A 10,238-nucleotide genomic window follows, 5' to 3' on the forward strand; every position below is an offset into this window, starting at 1 on the left:
ACAGTTGATTAGACCCAAAGGTAGCAAATGACCTGGCAAGCAGATGAGTGAGCCTATCACGAGAGTTTTAGCTAAGAGTGGTTCCCTAGTGCCCAATAACTGGCCAATACCAGCAGAAATTTCTCTTAGAGAGTTTGAATGAGATACCTGCTGTGAAAGTGTTATTTCATTGTTATTGACAGGAGCAGTAGCAATAAAGACAGTAACTGAGTGGTGGAGCACTAGAATTGGGAGCAATGACAGTCTACTAGTATAGGTACGATGAAGCAAGCAGACTGCTCAAGATATATTGTTTCTTTAATGATACTCCAGTTCTCCTGGCTGTATGGCTATTGAGGCTATTTCCTTTTCTTTCGATGACCTCCCCTCTGTATACCCACAGTAGTTCCTCATTAATTGCAATAACCTGAGAATGTTTCTTACAATCCTAAAAAACCTGAAGCAGTGCTTCTCAAATTTTAACGTGCATACAAATCTGGGGATTTTGTTAAGATGCAGAGTCTGATTCAGTAGGTCTGGGGTGTGGTCTGAGATTCTGCATTTTAGAAGTTCCCAGGTAATACTGATGCTGTTAATCCATGGCCACGGGCCACACTTTGAGTAACAAGGGCTTAGATAACACCTCTTCTAGGGGCTACATGCTAAGTGAAGGATTGATCGCTAAGTTTCTAGTAAGAAATAACATCTATAAAGATTATTTCAGCCTTCAACAATAGAATCTTAACACTGGAGGAATCATCTAATTCAATGTTGTCATAGTCTGCTCAGGATGCTTTAACAGAAATACCATAGACTGGATAGTTTATAAACAACAGAAATTTATTTCTCACAGTTCTGGAGGCTGGAAGCCCAAGATCAGCTTGCCAGTATGGTCAAGTTCTTGTGAGGACCCTCTTTGAAATTGCGGATTGCTGACTTCTCATTGTATCCTCACATGGCAGAGAGCAGAGAAAGCATGCAAGCTCTCTGATGACTATTCTAAGGGCATCAATCCCATTCACGAGGGCTCAACCCTCATGACCACGTGTAATCTTAATAGGCTCCCAAAGGCCCCACTTCCTAATACCGCCACATTGTGGGGTAGGATTTCAACATATGGTTTTGGGAAGACACAAACATTCAGTCTCTAACATCTCAACCAATGCCAGAATCTTTTCTATGATATCCATGATGTATAGTCTCATTCAGCTTCTGCATGAATGCTTATTAGTGACGAAGAAGTCACAATCTTACAAGACAATCCATTCTACTGGTAAACGACTCTGGTTATGAGGCCTCACAAAGGCAGGACCTAACTACAGGGAAGCCTAGTATAAATATGCAAAAACTATGAATCATATAGTACTTAAAAATAATCGTATCAACCACCTATTGACTGTCATAACAACCCTACAATATAAGTTTCTCCATTTTACAAATAAGTTGAGGTTTAGTGTAGGTAAATTATTTACCCAAGATTGCGCAGCTATTAGGTAGCAGAACCAGGAATCAAGCCAAGATCTGTCTGAGTCTAAAGTGAGTGTTCTTTGCACAATACCATATTGTCTTTCAAAGTATAACTTTATTTCTTTCAAATACTTTAAATGTCTGGGTTACCAAAATAGTTTCTTAGATAGGACCCCTGCTCGCAGTTTCTCTCCTCCTACTCATTTTATTCACTACTGTTGAGTGAATTTTCCTTAAAAAAATTTTTTTTAAATTCCCAGTTTCAAGAGCCTTCAGTGTTTTCTGATTATCATTCACACCTTATTACTCACTATATTACCCACCATAAATCTCCATTCTGAACATTTCAGTCTCCCTTTCCCTTCATGCGACATCCAAATGATTCTTTTGTTTCCCAATGCTTGCCAAATGTTACAGCGTCTTTAAGGCCCAGAACAAATCCTTCCTTCTTCATGGAGTTTTCTCTTATTTCTCAAGACTTCCAGGAGTTTTCCCTTCTTGAATTCCTATAGCACCTATTATACCTAGCCCTTCTTTAATTACAAATTCTATCATATTGTTGTCTTGACTTTTGAAATTTTTATTCTCATTTCTTCCAACATCATTTTAAACATTTTATTAACTGCTAACATACAGCTTTATGTGTAATGGATTTTCCTATTTAGCCCTGTTTTCATGTCTGAAATAGCAAGTATTTTATTTTTATACTTTTTATAGTTGGCTGTACACATAATGTCAGAACAGGATTTATTTTGTAATTTTAGCATTTCTAAGGGTTAAATTTTGATTGTGAAACACATTAGAGAAAATAAATTGTTATACTGGTTATAAAATTAAAACACTACTCTAATTTTAGAAATTTTGTGTAAAAAAAAAAACGGAGTTGGAGTCATAAAACTTGGCTTTTAATCCTGAATCTACTGTTGTTAATGAACCATGTAACCTTGAATGAATTTTTAAATTTCTTTAGAAACTGATTTCCTCATTACTGTAAAATGAAGAGCCTATGCCAGATTATGTACTGCTCTAAAATCCTATAATCTGAACTTTAAAAATACTTCATCTTAAAAAGGAGGAGGATTGGCAATAGATGTTAGCTCAGAGCCAATCTTCCTCAGCAAAAAGAGGAGGATTAGCACGGATGTTAGCTTACAGCTGATCTTCCTCACCAAAAAAAAAAAAAAAACTTTATTTTAAGTAGATTGGGATTCTGTTCTAGTTAATGTTAAGGATATCTTAGACAACTTCCAAGTTGTGTTTGCTTCATGCACACATTGAACTGAATTCCTATTAGCTTTTTTTTTCCCCTCCCCATAAGCCTTTTTTCTATCCAGTTACCAGCTCCATATTGTTGAATAACCTGCGACTGTTTATTCAGACTACACTCAAAGTGATGAACATTACTGGATAAAGATCTAGAATTCACAACATCTTTTAAGTTCTTGTTTGTTTTCACAATGTTTTCATAGCTAAATACTATGTTTTATACATTCTCATTACCCTGAATCATCATTTCAAAATATATGTAGTGGCTACATAGAATTATAAAAATTTCTATTTTTCTTAAAATATTTGCAGAATTGAATTATGGAAGACTAGTATTGAATTTGCAAGTTCCAAGTGAAGTAGGAGAACTCAAAAAAAGCATTGTTTGTTTGAAAAGTTTATCATAAAGTACTTCCTTATTCAAGAGAGGCACTCTGAGAGATAACATATGCCTTCCATGACTTGACTTACAGCTGAGGCTTTTAGTCATTTAGTAGGTAGCAAGTGTTATCTGAAAGACACCAAAAGATTGGTATTATTAGGTCAGGACTTGAGGAGATCTCTGTCATTTGAGGGATGACAGATCACAGTACGGTGAAGCTTTGCAATCAGATCTAATAATTGTTGCACATAAACACTGGCATAGAGAAAATTTTGAATAATTACAGTTAATGCTCTGCTTTTGCTCAGGAAGGGCTACAGATTTCACACACCCTTGTCTGACCTCATTTGACATTAATTACACAATGTTTGAAGGTAGGGAACAGCTGCTGAAAAACACATAACAAATAAGGGGGTGTGAATGTGTCTTCTTGTTTGCTGCCAGTTGTCAATCTGCTGAGGAAGAACATCCAGAAATCCTCTCTCCCTCCCAAAATAGACTATATAAACATGTTTAGGACACTGGTGAGATGGAAAGAAAGTTTTCTTGACTACTCATTTTTTGTATTCAGCATGACTCTTATAAGAAGTTGACTTTTCTATGGCATATTATTATACAGCATTGGACTAGTGTATTTCTTAAAACATAAATTAAAATATGTTTGTTTCTGGTAATAATTTTAAAGCAAATCTTTTCAATAAATAGATAGGTTTTACTTAGGCACCTACACATCATAAAATATTGAAGAGAGAATCCACATTTCAATAAAAGTAGATTTTTCTAAAGGTGAAGAGAAAGTGAGAACTTTCCCTATAAATTTGTTTTTTAAAGCTCTTTGATAACTGAAGCTGGACAACACATCTAAAGTTTTTCTACTAAACTTATAACCAAGAAGAGATAAGTTAAATTGGTTCCATAATCCTTCTCCTATTGCCCTGACTGGACTGGCCTTGTTTTCTTTTTATCCACTTATAACTACTTGATACATTTTAATGTATATTTGATTTTTGTGTGTGTGTGTGTGAGGAAGATTAGCCCTGAGCTAACATCCGTTGCCAATCTTCCTTTTTTTGCTGAGGAAGACTGGCCCTGGGCTAATATCCATGCCCATCTCCCTCTACTTTATATGGGACGCTGCCACAGCGCACGGCTTGACGAGCGGTGCCTCGGTCTGCACCCGGGATCCAAACCTGCAAACCCCGGGCCGCCGAAGCGGAGCACACTAACTTAACCACTATGCCACCAGGCTGGCCCTATTTGATTTTTTATATTGTTTGTGTTTGTTGAGAAATACTCAGAACATATAAGTTTATTTTAATTAAATTAATGTATATGCTATTGTTTTTGGTTGTGGTTATTTCCCTTTAAGACAGCCATGATGAAAAACGAATAGTCGCTTCCTAAGGGTGCCACAAAGAAATGTTTAGCTTTGGATATTTTTAAGTAAAAAAATGAATTACTCAATTTCTGATATCTCTATAAGATTATTGGGGAAAAGTATAAAATCATATCAGGACTCTAAGATAACAGAGAGCACTTTTGAACATATAGCTTTCTGTGTTGTGAATAACAGTTTCTTTTAAGGTTACATTAATTTAAAAGGAATCAAATAATGATTAAAAGAAAATTTTGACCATGATTAAAATTGTGATTTTAAATGGCTTATTTAAAATAAAATCTAACAAAAAGTGGAAAAAATCTAACAAAAAGAGATGATGTAGTAAAAATTTTAAATGATATATGTAAAGAGACCGGTATGAGGCAATTGAGTTGGTCAGGCCTAAGCCTCAGATTTTGGATATGGACTGATTCAAAAGAAATATGCAACTATCCTTTGGCACCAAATTCCTCAAACATGTTGTTGATAGTAATTGCCTTACACTCATTCCCTTGTAACATGGCTTCTAATGCTTCTACTTCGCTGTAAATATCCTTCCTGGGGCCAGCAGCTCCTTTCTTGCCAAATCCAGAGGCCTTTTCTCAGTCGGCCTATTGCTCAATGTTTCCATTGTATTTTAGATGGGTAACTTCATATTTGTTTCATCTTATTTTTAGCATTCTAAATATTACAAAAGTACTATGTGTTCTTTGTAGTGAATTAGAACATAGATTTTTAAAAATCATTTGTGATAACAAAGGCTAACATTTTAGTGGAATCTTTCCTGGCTTTTAAATCCATTTGTATACTTTGTACATTTGTATCCTGAGTTAGGTCAGTTGGGGTCAGAGATAGAAGTCATTCTTACATTAATACTCAGGTGGCGCTGGCTTTTGCCATATCTACTTAACAGAGGACATTACCCACTTCTGCAGTGTCCTTCAAGTATTTCTGGGGGTCCCTAGCGGTGTCTTTCTGGTACTAACAAACAAGTCTTACTTTAAAGGTACTGATACTGCTCTGTGAGGTATCCACCTCCCTCCCAACAGGCATCATGGTCTCTGCTGAACACCAACATTGGCTCTCTAGAGCCCTTGAATTGTCAAAGAAGGGCTGATCTCCAAAAGTAAAAAGATGGGGAAAAGACCAAGAAAATGACTAAACAAAAGAATGCCAAGTTAGTTATATTTATATCAGATAAAATTGACTAACCAAAAAGCATTATTGGAGATAGACAGATTATTACATAATGCTAAAAGGTTCATTTCCCCGGGATTTAAACCTTATTTGCTTCTACCACACCTCAGTGCCAAGATTTTTTTTCCCGTTCACATTTTAGTATATCTGAAGTCAGAAGGCATATTATAGTCACAGTCAATAAGTGGCAGAAGCAATGTGATTATCATTGCTTGAAGGTTCACATCAGAACTTGCAGATGGGTATGGCAGAAATTTCTAGAGAAAACAGTACAGCACTCTTAATAAATTTTGCACAACCAGCACTTGATGATACAGAAGAAAATACTGTATGCAGAAGGATGGATATCTATGACTCTTAGTTGAAAAATAATTCAAATAAGTCAAACTGAATATGAGGAATTTGGGGGAATATCTTAACCAATCTATTTTCCCCCAGCTTTATTGAGGAATAACTTACATACAATAAAATTCACCCATGTTAAGTGTATAGTTTAATGAATTTTGGCATTTATATGTGGTCATGTATCCACCATCACAAGCAAGATATAGAACATCTCCAATAACTAAAATTTCCTCATAGCCCTTTCCAGTCAATGCCTTCCTCCTTCCTCCAATTTCAGGCAACCATTGGTCTGCTGTAAGTCACTATGGTTTGCCTATTCCAGATTTTAATATTAATGGAAACATATAGTATATAGTCTTTTGTGTTTGACATATGTTTTCATTTGTCTTGGGTAATTACCTAGATTGCTGTGTTGTATGGTAACCATGTATCTAACTTTATAAGACACTGCCAAGTTGTTTTTAATATGGTGTGAAGTATGGATCAAGGTTAACTTTTTTTTTCTTCTCTCTTTTTTTTTTTTGTGAGGAAGATCAGCCCTGAGCTAACATCTATTGCCAATCCTTCTCCTTTTTCTACCCAAAGCCCCAGTAGATAGTTGTATGTCATAGTTGCACATCCTTCTAGTTGCTGTATGTGGGACGCCGCCTTAGCATGGCCGAACAAGTGGTGCGTTGGTGCGCGCCGGAGATCGGAACCTGGGCAGCCAGTAGCGGAGCACGTGCACTTAACCACTAAGCCACGGGGCCGGCCCCTCAAGGGTAACTTTTTCATATGGATTTATAATTGTTCCAGCAATATTTGTTTAAAACCCTATCCTTTGGCTTCATTGGATGCCTTTGCACCTTTATTAAAATGTGTGCGTCCACTTTTGGGATCTCTTCTGTTCCATTGATCCATATATCCACATTTTTTGTCAGTACTACACTGTCTGGATTACTGTAGTCTTAAAATCAGGTATTGTGAGTCCTCCAACATTGCTCTTCATTCTCAAAATTGTTTTGGCTAGTCTAGTTCCTTTGTCATTCCTTATAAATTTTAGAATTTTGCAATTTTCAGCATATAGGTTTTGCACATATTTTGGTAGATTTATACCTAAGCATTTCATGTTCTTTTGGTGCTATTGTAAATAGTACTGCATTTTAAAACTTAATTTCCCATTGTTCATTGCTAGTATATAGAACTACAATTAGTTTTTTTGTATTGACCTTGTATCTTACAACTTTGCTAAACTCATTAAGTAGGTCCATGGAGTTTGTTGGTAGATTCTTTGGAATTTTCCAAATAGACAATCATGTCATCTATGAATAGAGACAGTTTTATTCCCACCTTTCCAGGATCCATCAGTTGACTAATTTACCTTATTGGACAGGATAGAACTGTTGGTTCTCCAGTTTGATTATGAATAGAAGAAGTGGTGAGAGTGGAAATCCCTGTCTTGTTCCTTACATTAGGGGGAACGTATTTGGTTTTTTAGCATTAAACATGATGCTAGATGTAGGTCTTTTTGAGATGCTCTTTGTCAGGTTGAAGAAGTTCCCTTCTAGTCCCAGTTTGATGAGAATCCAATGTTTTAGTCTTCCTTTTTTTAAACTCCACAAATTAGGCATTATTCTTAGTAGGAATTTTAGAGACATTATTCATTTAGACCTACATATATGTTTACCATTTTATTTGCTTACCATTCTTCTGGCATCTCAAAGTTTTCCTGAGGATTATTTTCTTTCTTGCTGAAGTACATCTTGTAGAAGTTCCTCTAGTATGAGCATGTGGGTGATAAATATCTTAGGTTGTGTTTATTTGAAGATGTCTTTATTTCACTCTCACTCTTGCACTGGAGTATTAGTGAGTGAGTGCACAGTTCTAGACTGAAATTATTTTCTTTGATCACTTTGAAGATATAATAAAATCTCCTCATAATAAAATTAGTGAAGATGAAAATTTTCAATTGTGTAAAAAGAAGAGTGGGCTTAATGTGAAAATTAAATAAATTGAGTCATTTGAGTCTGTCTTGCTGATTGGCTAGAAGTTCTAGTGGTCTGGCTCTATAATTAAAATCTTTGCTCATTCTAGTTGTGGTTTGGCACCACTTGGTGGTGGCTGTCTGCTTCAAAATAAACATCAATGGTGCCAATTCTGGATCCTGTCTCGCTGGCTAGAACTTCCAGGACAGTGGCAACATTTATAGTAATCTTCTATTTAGCTAGGCCCCATTTAGTCAGTCTAATAAAAGGAGATTGGGCGAGAAGAATTTTGGCAATAAAGGACTCACCCTCTACCTCCCTGTTACCTGAGATAGGTGCTTGCTTTTTCTCACCCAGCCTTGCCCTTTCCTTCACATCCTCTACCCCATCCACTCAGAAGATAAAAGTTTATCCCACCCAATTTGAAAACAAGGACTAGAGAGAAGGCAGCCAATCGTTAATGATTAATTGGTGATTAATCACCAATCACACTTGATCCAAATTCTCATTATAATGGGGCTGTCACGGGATTTCACTCATTATTTTACTGTCTTCTGGCTTTCATTGTTGCTATAAAAACATCTGTTTTCAATCTAATTGATTCTTTGTAGGTTGTCTTTTTTTTCTCCCTGGTTGCTTTAAAGATCTTCTCTTTTTCCTTGGTGTTTTGGATTTTATGACAGGTCTAACAATAAAATTTTTTTTTTTGAGGAAGATTAGCCCTGAGCCAACATCTGTTGCCAATTCTCCTCCTGTTGCTGAGAAAGATTGGCCAGAAGAATATGTAATCTGCTGTGTTTGGATGGAGTGCTCTCTATACACCTAGTAAGTCCATCTTGTCTAGTTTTTCATTTAAGTCCACTATTTCCTTGTTGACTTTCTGTCTGGATGACCTATCCATTGATGTAAGTGGGGTCTTAAGATCCCCTACTGTTATTGTGTTGTTCTTAATATTTCCTTTTAGGTTTGTCAATAGTTGCTTTATGTACTTTGGTGCTCCTGTGTTGCGTGCATATATATTTATAAGTGATATATCTTCTTGGTGGAGTGTCCCTTTAATCATTATATATTGCTCCTCTTTTTCTCTCATTACCTGTTTTATCTTGAAGTCTACTTTGTCTGATATAAGTATGGCAACACCTGCTTTCTTTTGTTTGCCATTAGCTTGGAGTATTGTCTTCCATCCTTTCACTCTGACCCTGTGTTTCTCTTTAGAGCTGAGATGTGTTTCCTGGAGGCAGCATATTGTTGGGTCTTGTTTTTTAATCTATCCTGCCACTCTGTGTCTTTTGATTGGAGAATTCAATTCATTTACGTTTAAAATGATTATTGATATATAAGGGCTTAATGTTGCTATTTTAGCGATCATTTTCCGGTTCTTTTGCATTTGCTTTGTTTCTCATCCTGTGTGTTTTGGACTACCAATTCAGTTTGGTAGTTCTGTATGATGGTTTTCTTAGCTTTTTCTTTATTAATCGTATGTGTCTCTGTTCTGTTTATTGGTTTAGTGGTTACCATGAGGTTTGTATAAAAAAATCTCGTAGATCAGATAGTACCTTTTCTGATGACCTCTTATTTCCTTAGACTAAGTTGATTCTATCCCTTTCCTCTTCCCCTTCTAAGTTATTATTGTCACAATTTATTCCATCTTGTGTTGTGAGTTTGTGTTTAAAGTGATGAGGTTACATTTATTTTTGGTGTTTTCCTTCCGTTAATCTTTGATGTTATAGTTAAGTGTTTGCTAACCTATTCTGATAGAGAGCTGCAGATTTTCTGATTTTGTCTACCTATTTTTCTCCTCGCTCAAAGCTTTGTATCCCCTTTCTCTCTCTCTCTTTATTTTTTCAGGCATAAGGGCTTTCTTGAGCATTTCTTGTAGTGGGGGGGGGTCTTGTGGCAATGAACTCCCTTAGCTTTTGTTTATCTGGGATAGTTATTATTTCTCCATCATATCCAAAGGATATTTTCACTGGAGAGAGTATTCTTAGCTGAAAGTTTTTGTCTTTCAGAATTTTGAATATATCATTCCACTCTCCTAGCCCGCAGAGTTTCTGCCGAGAAATTGGCTGAAAGCCTGATTGGGGTTCCTTTGTACATTATCGTTATTTTTTTTGTCTTGCTGCCCTTAATATCTTTTCTTTGTCATTGACTTTTGCCAGCTTTACTCTATGTCTTGGAGAGGGTCTTTTTATGTTGATATATTTAGGAGATCTATTGACTTCATTCATTTATATTTCTAGCTCCTTCCCCAGCTTTGGGA

The sequence above is a fragment of the Diceros bicornis genome, chromosome 5, assembly GCF_020826845.1.
Source record: "Diceros bicornis minor isolate mBicDic1 chromosome 5, mDicBic1.mat.cur, whole genome shotgun sequence".
In the NCBI taxonomy this organism is placed as follows: Eukaryota; Metazoa; Chordata; class Mammalia; order Perissodactyla; family Rhinocerotidae; genus Diceros; species Diceros bicornis.